The sequence below is a fragment of the Pteronotus mesoamericanus genome, unplaced genomic scaffold (genome assembly GCF_021234165.1).
Source record: "Pteronotus mesoamericanus isolate MK-2021 breed Mesoamerican mustached bat unplaced genomic scaffold, CSHL_Meso_final scaffold_232, whole genome shotgun sequence".
Lineage (NCBI taxonomy): Eukaryota > Metazoa > Chordata > Mammalia > Chiroptera > Mormoopidae > Pteronotus > Pteronotus mesoamericanus.
Genome location: NW_026555311.1, coordinates 1,579,852 through 1,588,835, shown reverse-complemented (window position 1 = coordinate 1,588,835; position 8,984 = coordinate 1,579,852). Strand labels below are relative to the sequence as shown.

Genomic DNA, 8,984 nt, shown 5'->3' with positions numbered 1-8,984 from the left:
AATTAGCTGGCATTCAGTTGATCATAATATTCCCATATAATGTTCTGTATTTCTGTAAAATTGATAGTAATGTACTCTTTTTCATTCCTGATTTCAAGAATTTGAATGTTTTTCTTTTTTTCTTGGTCAGTATATCTACAGGTTTGTCAATTTTATTGATATTTTAAAGAAACTAACATTGGGTTTCATTGATTTTTCTGTTATTTTTCTATTTTTTAGTTCTTTATTTCCCTTTAATATTATTTCTTCTTATCGCTTTGGGTTTAGTTTGCTTTTCTTTTTCTTGTTTCTTTTTCTTTTTTTCTGTTGTAAACTGGGATACATTTATTTGCCCAACACTTTAGCCCCTTCACTTAACACGTGTATCCAAATAAACAGTTGGCCGTAACTGGTAGTGTTTGTAAGAAGGTCAGAGCTGCACCTTGGCCAGATTAAGTTCCTGTCAAGCACACCACCACGCCCTTAAAGTGCTTAAGGCCACAGCCTGTCTTCTCCGCCGCCCTCTACTCCGCGGTTAACTGAAGCTGCCTGGCTCACCAATCTAGGAAAGATGAGCCAAGACTGACTGGGCAGGCACGAATAGGTAGCAGATCCTACAGAACCGCCGCCCCCCACCCCCCATCTCCCTGCAGCATTTCAGCCTTAGCTTAAGCGCTGGGTCGTCACAACCTCTGGAAAGCCCGCCCCCAGCAGCGCAGTGCCGCAGTGTCGCTCGCGGTTAAAAAGGCCGCCAAGGTGGGGAACAATCGGTCCCAGTCATGCGTGAGCACCTGCTCTGGCGCTGCAGCCTGACCCCCGGCGCCACGCGCAGGCGCAGCGGAGGCTCAAAGGCAGCGTGTTCTTTTTCTTGTTTCTTAAGCTGGAATTTTAGGTTATTTGTTTGCAACTTTTGGGACCTGTGTAAATTTATCAGCATTGGTTAAAGAGAGATGGTAAGAGGAAAAATATACAACAAAATATAATGATAGGTTTCAATATACATCAAATAGAAGTATAAGAAGGAGGAAATTGATAAGGTGGGAGATGAGAGATTATTTTTCTAGAGAGAATGAGTGAAAAAGGTTCTCAAATTAAAGGTTCACAAGGCAACTAAAATAGGATAAATGAAAAGTAACTACACCTTACAAGTGTGTTGAAACTTCTGAGTGCCAAAGAATGTGGTTCTAAGACCAACAAATGACCATAGAATATGGCAAAAGTCACTGTCAACATGGAAGTCTATTTGTAGTGATTATATGATTCAATAGGTTAGGAAAGTGAAGAGGTTTAAATAGGAGAGAAGTGACCACTTACATTAAAAGAGTGACTAAAAAATAACCTCTAGGAAAAAGAAAATTACTTCCAGAAGGTAGGTCTAGGATTCCCAAAATGAAGACAAGAAAGGTATTTGTAAATATCTTAGAAATTTAAATAAACATAGACTGTGTGGTAGGTTGAAGAGAAGATATGTTCTGTTACATCTTATCCCCCCCAAAGATTGGTTAATGCCCTAATTCCTGGCACATAAAATGTTATCTCATTTGGAAAAAATCTTCGAAGATGTAATTAAGTAAAGGATCTTGAGATGAGATCATCCTGGATTACCTAAATGCTTGTATAAGAGAGAGGGAGGTGAAGGTTGGACAGACAGAGGAGAAGCCATGTGAAGATGGAGGCAGAGACTGGAGTGAGGCGACCACAAGCCCAGAAATGCCGGGGGCCACTGAAAGTGGGAAGAGGCAACAAAGACTGTCCCTTGGAGCCTTTGGAGGGAGCACACTCTGGCTGACACCTTGATGACAGACTTCCAGAGCCGTGGTGAGAATAAATATCTGTTCTTTTAAGCTACCCAGGTTGTGATTTGTTGCAGCTGCCACAGGAAGCTTGCACTCTGTGGGACCAACCAGAGTATAGAGTGTCACTGATGAATCAGCACAGGAAAGGAAACAATGAAGACATGAGCAGAAATTAAGAAGGGAGAGAAAAAAACAGGTCAAATTTATAACTTGAAATCCTGTTTTTCAGTAAAAACAACATCAGCAAACCAAACCACTGAATCATGTAATTAAGGCAAAAAGGGAGCCTGCACTCCAAGGTGGCTTTCCTCCCACCTCTTGCTCAGAGGAAGGATTTTTATCTGCGGGATGGGGTTATAGGTTTTTCCTCTCCCCTATCACCTAATCAGTGCCTCACACACAAAAGGCATTTTATAGACTTTTCTGGCCAATAAAATGTAGCACCTTTTTTGGCCTTTTATTAATAGATTTGTACTTGGTAGAATCACAATAAAAAGGAAAATTTGTGTTTATTCACAGGGAGCAAGTTAGTTCTGAGTTTTTGTGTCCTGAGAGGGGATGTGAAGAGAATTCCAGGGAGCTTAAGTGGGATTGTCATGCAGGATTTCTAGGACCTGCAACATTTAGAGGGTTGTGGGAACCTCAGAAATCAACAGCTACATTGTGCCATAGCAATTCAGATGAAAGTAGCTGTTAACACAATGAGCTGGGGTGTCACACTGCCCACTCTGAGGTCCCCAGAAAGATCAATCCAATCAGCAGAGAACCACAAGAGCTGCTGAGCAGGACTGGATTACACTTGCCCTGAATTTATTAACCCCTGATGGTTTTGTGTATAACTGGACCTACTGGGGAGCAGATATAGGACAAAGTAACTTCAAGGCAATACTCAAGGCACAGTAAAGAGAAGTGTCAAGCAATCAGCTTGAGGTGGAGCAGGGAGATTTGCTTGTCCACACAGAAGTATGAGGCGACCCAAGTCTGAAAAACAAAAGGAGCATCATCACAAATAGACAGTTTTGCATACAGATCTAGTGTGTGGAAACCTGTGTCCTCAGAGCATAATGTGGGATGAGAACATTGGGTCCAAGTGGTTGCCTGGCGGGGCAGTGGGGAAGTGATGGAGGGCGACGTGGGAGGCGGAGGGCAGCCCCACCTGCACTTAAGCATCCAGGAAAATAACATTCAGTCTTTAAAAGTCCAGAAACTTTGGGAAGTCTCCATACTTCAAGTGAAATTGGTAATCTCTCACCTTTTTGCACTGGGTTCTCAGTAGCAAGGTCTGTTTTTGACCCAGAACTCTGACACTGTAGACAGTTCCCATTCCTAGAGGAGGTAAATCAAATAGGGCCACATGCCTCCTATTCAGGTGTTGCATGTCTGATCTTTGCCCAGGTGTGCAATCCCAAAATGCCACTCCAAAGAGACATCTGAATAGATGAATTTGCCTTTCAAAATTTAAACCAAATTCTTATGATTGTTTATAACTTTCTGTCTTAGGAGCACACTATTTTTGCCTTGCCTATGTACAAAAGTTGCCTCTTAAACTATTTCAGATAAAATTTTTATACAGCTCTTCACCGCCTCATTCACTTTCTCTTTAAGTTTCTCTTTTCAAATCCTATTATCCCCTCAAGCACTGCACATCATTTTTCTCGGCTTGTTAGCGTACTGCCTTGTTAACTCCAGTTCTTTATTTCGTGCTGGGTATTTGTTCACGCTCACAAGCTGGAGCTCACCTACCATAAATTGAGTTGAAAGTCTCCACAATGCCTCTTTCAGCAATGAATCTCTTATTTTATTCTCATCAGCCTCATCTTCCATATCATTTCATCTTCACTTTTGTCTACTGCTTTGTATCAATTTGTCTATTCCAGCTGAAATTGTTACTTTGTCATATAGTCAGCTAAACATTAGGCATCAAATATTTCTCATAAACAACCTTGAGCTTCACCTTCAGATGAGATTCAGGGAATTAGTAATATCTATACTGTTCCTGACAGGGGTATCTGCAAAACTTTATCCAGTGTCTGTGCAAGGTGCTGCACTCGGAGCTGGGAGGTATACATCTACGAGTCAGGTGTTTCTGCTCTCAGGCACGTAACTATCCACCACAGAAGTTAAGGCATGCCTTGCCATGCATGAATACAAATGTCCTTATCACCCAGCAGAATGTAATTAGCACCATGTGGGTGGCCCTGTTGCCTTAAGACCCCACATTGAAGTCAGAATCACAATTTGCTGAGATCCTATGATGGAAATGGAGACATTTGAGTTGGAATTTGAACAGCAACTAAGGTGTTAATAAGCTTGGATTGTGAGGCAGTCAAGGACAGACTTCAACCAAGAAGTCCACTAGGGATATGTTTTAACAATCCACATTGATAAGCATCGCATTTGTAGAGAATTTAACATTTAAACATGGTAGGGTAACATTTTCTGCCACCCAAGCAGTTTTAGAGATAATCATATTTTGTTTATTGAATGCCCAGGCACCAGCATACATAATTTTATTTTATGCTAGACAGTCTTTGGGGTTCGGGAGCCCTTTCAGCCCTGCTATGAAAGCAGTCCTCCCTCAGCTGGACTCATCAGTGCCATGTCCAGGTATTGGCTCCAGTTTGTGCCTAGAGAACTTTTTCCCATAAATATGGAAGAGAACATATGGCTTTAGATTTCTGAAGGAAAGATTTTCTATTCCTTTCATAGTTTGAGGAGAATACATTTCTCTAGTTCAAAATGAATCTTTTTCACATTCCCTTTAAACATCCTTTTACTTTTCCTGTGGTATGCAATTATTTTATTAGCATGAAAGCTTCTACAGTGACTCAGATTAGTCTATGCCTTTTCTGGGTCATTCCAGAAACCCCAAGAGTCCAGACCTGCTGTGCAGGGCCCCGGGACACCGGGACATCAGCCGGACAGGAGATAATCCTGGTGCAGAGGGGAGAGAGAGAATGAGAAGACCGTCGTGGAGCCAATAACATTCCTCTTGGGCTGATGACTGATAAAATTACCAAGCCCCTATGTGAATATGCTAGACTTCAAAATAGAATTAATTCAAAGAAAATAATGTACACACTCTCAGTAATTACACATTCTATGTTAGATTTTCCGATAGCAAAAAAAAAATTATAATGCTTTTTCATGCTCTCTTCTCCTGTATAACTGTAGATACATGCTCTTTGCTTCCTTTTGGGATAATAAAAATGATTAGCAATTTTTGGCTGAGTGAATCACTAATACTAATAGCTAATACTTATGTGCTGGGGACTATGTTAAGTGCTTTAAGTATCATCTGTATATAATTTCCACAAGAAGTCTGTGATATAAAATATAATCATGTATTTATACCTATAGGTGTACATGAGGAAAGAGCAGAGATGGTGGATAACTGCCTGTGATCACACAGCAGGTAAGTGGCGGCGTCTGGAGTAGAAACTAAAACATCTCACAGTATGTGCATGCTCTTAGGCACTAGGTCATGCTGACATTAATTCGTCACGTATTTATAGTCAGTCTTATCATCAATACTTGCAGTCCACAACTTGAATGAGCACATGAGGTGTGCGTTTAATGTCTCGCTATTGGTTTTTCGTATAATATACTTTAATAGGTCCTTTTTAAATGTGTCAATCATTTCATAACTGATTTAAAGTTAGCATATAAACCCCTTTATACAAATACAGGTGAGCGCAGAAGAAATATACCTCTCTTGTGAGGCCTCACTCATCTTGAAGCTCAAACTTTCTGAATTGTTGGTTTTGGCTGATATAAGGACAGTTGAAAACTCTAGTGTATGCCACCAATTCCAAATAAGGATTTGGAAGAGCTTATGCAACATCTTCACTTTTGGCAAAAATTAGTCCTGAGCTATGTCACGGACTGCCTACACGAACTGGCACATCTGATTGTGTAATTCTTTGAGTGATAACACTTTATGAAGAGCTTTGAAAGAAATAAATTGTATCATTTCAAATTGAATTCTGATGATTCAATTTATACAAGGAATCACATAAGAAAAGCAGCAGACATTTCTTAGGCAATAAATGTATTGTTAATTCAATAGAGAGTAGAAAGTTATGTCCTTGCCTTGCTATAAAACAACAAAACTATTTTCTATTTGCATTAGAAACATTATAATTAGTATAGTAAGTAGAGGCCAGGGACAAAAAGTGGTGTCATGTTATAATTTTGTTTATTTGAAAAAAGTTAGATTCTTCTTTTTAAACAAGGATACAATGAATTATCATGAAAATAAATGTGAATAATATGAAAAAAACTTTGCCTCTTTGCACTAAGAATTTCAAACATAAAAAACCAAAAGCTGTGTCCAAAGATGATGTATATACATGTCAATATTTTTTGGGAGATGTTCTTGATTTTCAAGAAAAGGGTATTTTGAACATGTGAGAGGAATGAAGTACTTCTTCCAAGACTGACATGCTGTTCACCACCAGAATGCTTTCTGTTAGGGATGGAATTATATCTTGCATGGCTCTGGCACAGATAATCACTGCCTGCAAATGTTTACAAATGAAAAGATATGCTGACAGAAATGTAGCTGCATTACTTAAGATGTGACCATTAGCCTTCTTTCAAAATTATCTCATAGTCCTTGGGATATGTGATATTTTTCTTTCTTTTTAAGGTTTTATTTATTTATTTTTAGAGAGGGGAAGGGAGGGAGAGAAACATCAATGTGTGGTTGCTTTATGTGCGCCCCCTGCTGGGGACCGGGCCTGCAACCCAGGCATGTGCCCTACCCTGGGAATCTAATCCATGACCCTTTGGTTCACAGGCCGCTGCTCAATCCACTGAGCCACACTAGCTAGGGTGGTATTTTTATTTAAAATATTTTTTAAAAATATGTTTATTGATTTTAGAGAGAGAAGAAGGGAGAGAGAGAAACACTGATGTGAGAGAGAAATATTGATTAGTCACCCCTTGTACATGCCCTGACTAGGGGTTGAACTTGTAACCCATGTATGTGCCCTGACTGGGAACCGAACTCCCAACCAAGTGAGTCACACTGGCCAGGGCTGTGATATTTTTCATTTCCATATCATTTTGTATGTTGGACCCCAAAATTAAGATATTGAGAAGATCATGAGAGCTGAATGTCTTAATGATTCACTATTATTCAGTATTCTCATTGATTTTTTTACATTTGCTGTGCTCCACTTGTTATATGTGGCATTTTCACCCATTATTTCTTTTCTCTAAATTATTAATCAAAGGTCCATCTGACATCTGTCTAACTCAAGGTTTTCTCTACAAAGTTTCATGCATCTTTTTTTCCCCTTTCCATATCCAGAGACGAGGTTTTCATGACTTCAAGCATGGACTACTTCAGTAATAGTCAGCATTCACCAGTCAGCATGCACTGGCGTGTGTGTGAGGAACTAGGTACTTTTCTGGACACAAGATACATACAGAGAAGTAGAAGTCACTGCAAAGTTTTAGATAGCTTATGGATTAGTAGATCAGATAAGCAAATAAATATACTCATGACACACACCTCATACACATGCATACATATGCATGAACACACAGCAACACACAAACACATGCACATGCATGCACTGCATACACACATTCACAAATGCAATACACAACTCATAATACATGAACACATACATGGACACACATAAAGACACATGTGCATGAGCACACAAGACACACAAAACCACACATGCATAACACACACAAATGCAGGGTGACTGTGTCTTTTCAGAGCACTTGAATAGAGGAGAAGCTCTTAGGGGTGCAGAGGAGGTGACACTTACATACATGTCTGGGGCCTTGTATCCTCAAAGCCTTCACCTAAACTAAGCTCCCACTCTATCCAACTTGTGCATTTTTTTCCAGAAGCTCTGTGACCATACCATATCTTTGTTGTTTTTATTACTAAACTTACTGTTAGTTACTAACCATTTCAGCTGCTATCACTAGTCTGATATTTACAGCATCTCGTGATCTGGCCCTAAGTTCCCTTCCTAGGTTTAGCTTTCACCATTCCTCACACAAAACATCAGATCCAGAAGGACATTTTACCCATGTGGAGCCCACGTAACTTGTGTGTTCTGGCCTTTGTGCCTGTGCAACACCCTTGCTCTGGTTTCCTAATTTTATCTGCATTCAAGTCCCACATGTAGCTTTATCTGCTCAATGAAATCAGTTTATTTAAACAGGGGTATGGTGGACTATTAGCTTGTAAATATTCGTAGATCTCCTTGTCCATTATCATTTGGGACTTTCGTATACTTTGCGTAAGCTGGTTAGCTTTTTAACATGTTACTTGTTTTATATGAGATTGAACTTTAGAATTAAAAAAGAGCAACCAGAAGCAGGTTGCTCTTCGGATTCTTTCCTTCAGATTGGCCAAGAGTGTTGCCTAATAGAACTCTCTGTGAGGATACAAATATCCTCAGCACTGCCCAATACAGTAGCTGGTAGTAACAAGTGTCTTTTGTGCAGTTGAAATGTGGCAAGTGTGACTGAGAAGCTCAATTTTTAATTTTGTTCCATTTTAATAAATTTAAATCTAAATGGCCACATATAGTTCATGTGACTCCAGAGCAATGGCTTGTCATGCATTCACTATCTAGGACAGAATAAACCCAACTACTTGTAATCAAAAGCTGAGATGTCAACCACTCATTTAATGGAAAGAAGTATGTTTTCATTTTTATTCTATTCTGGGAAGGATGAGTTAGTAACATTACAGGTATCACATAAATGCAAATGCGTGTGTTTCTCTCAAAGAATTTAGTCTAGCTGAAGATGGAGGTACATCCACAGGCAACCATAAACAAGAAACGTGTTTATAAGGATAGAATTTGAAATGGAATAACAAGAGTAGAATTCACAGAGCACTTGGTGTTGAATTAATTAATTCATTTACAAACCCAGCATTTGGAATGGAATAATGAGGGAAGAATTCACAGAGCACTTGGTGTCGAATTAATTAATTCATTTATAAACCCAGCATTTGGAATGGAGTAATGAGGGAAGAATTCACAGAACACTTGATGTCAAATTAATTAATCCATTTATAAACCCAGCATATTTATCAAATTGTGTTTCCAAGAAGCGATGGTTGCCAACTATTTAACAGGACCCCTAGGACTCTTTTTCTTACATGTGTCCTAAAATCCCAAGCGATTGGGGGTTGAGAAATGATCTATTGAAATTCCTAGACCGTAT

General features: G+C 39.4%; 1 non-coding gene across 1 annotated transcript; it reads right to left on the bottom strand.

Annotated features, from left to right (window-relative positions):
• Positions 1 to 703: 703 nt before the first annotated feature.
• LOC129085474 (small nucleolar RNA SNORA76) lies at positions 704 to 837 on the bottom strand. The gene has a single exon (XR_008530725.1). It is a non-coding gene; the product is annotated as a small nucleolar RNA SNORA76 (small nucleolar RNA).
• Positions 838 to 8,984: the final 8,147 nt, after the last annotated feature.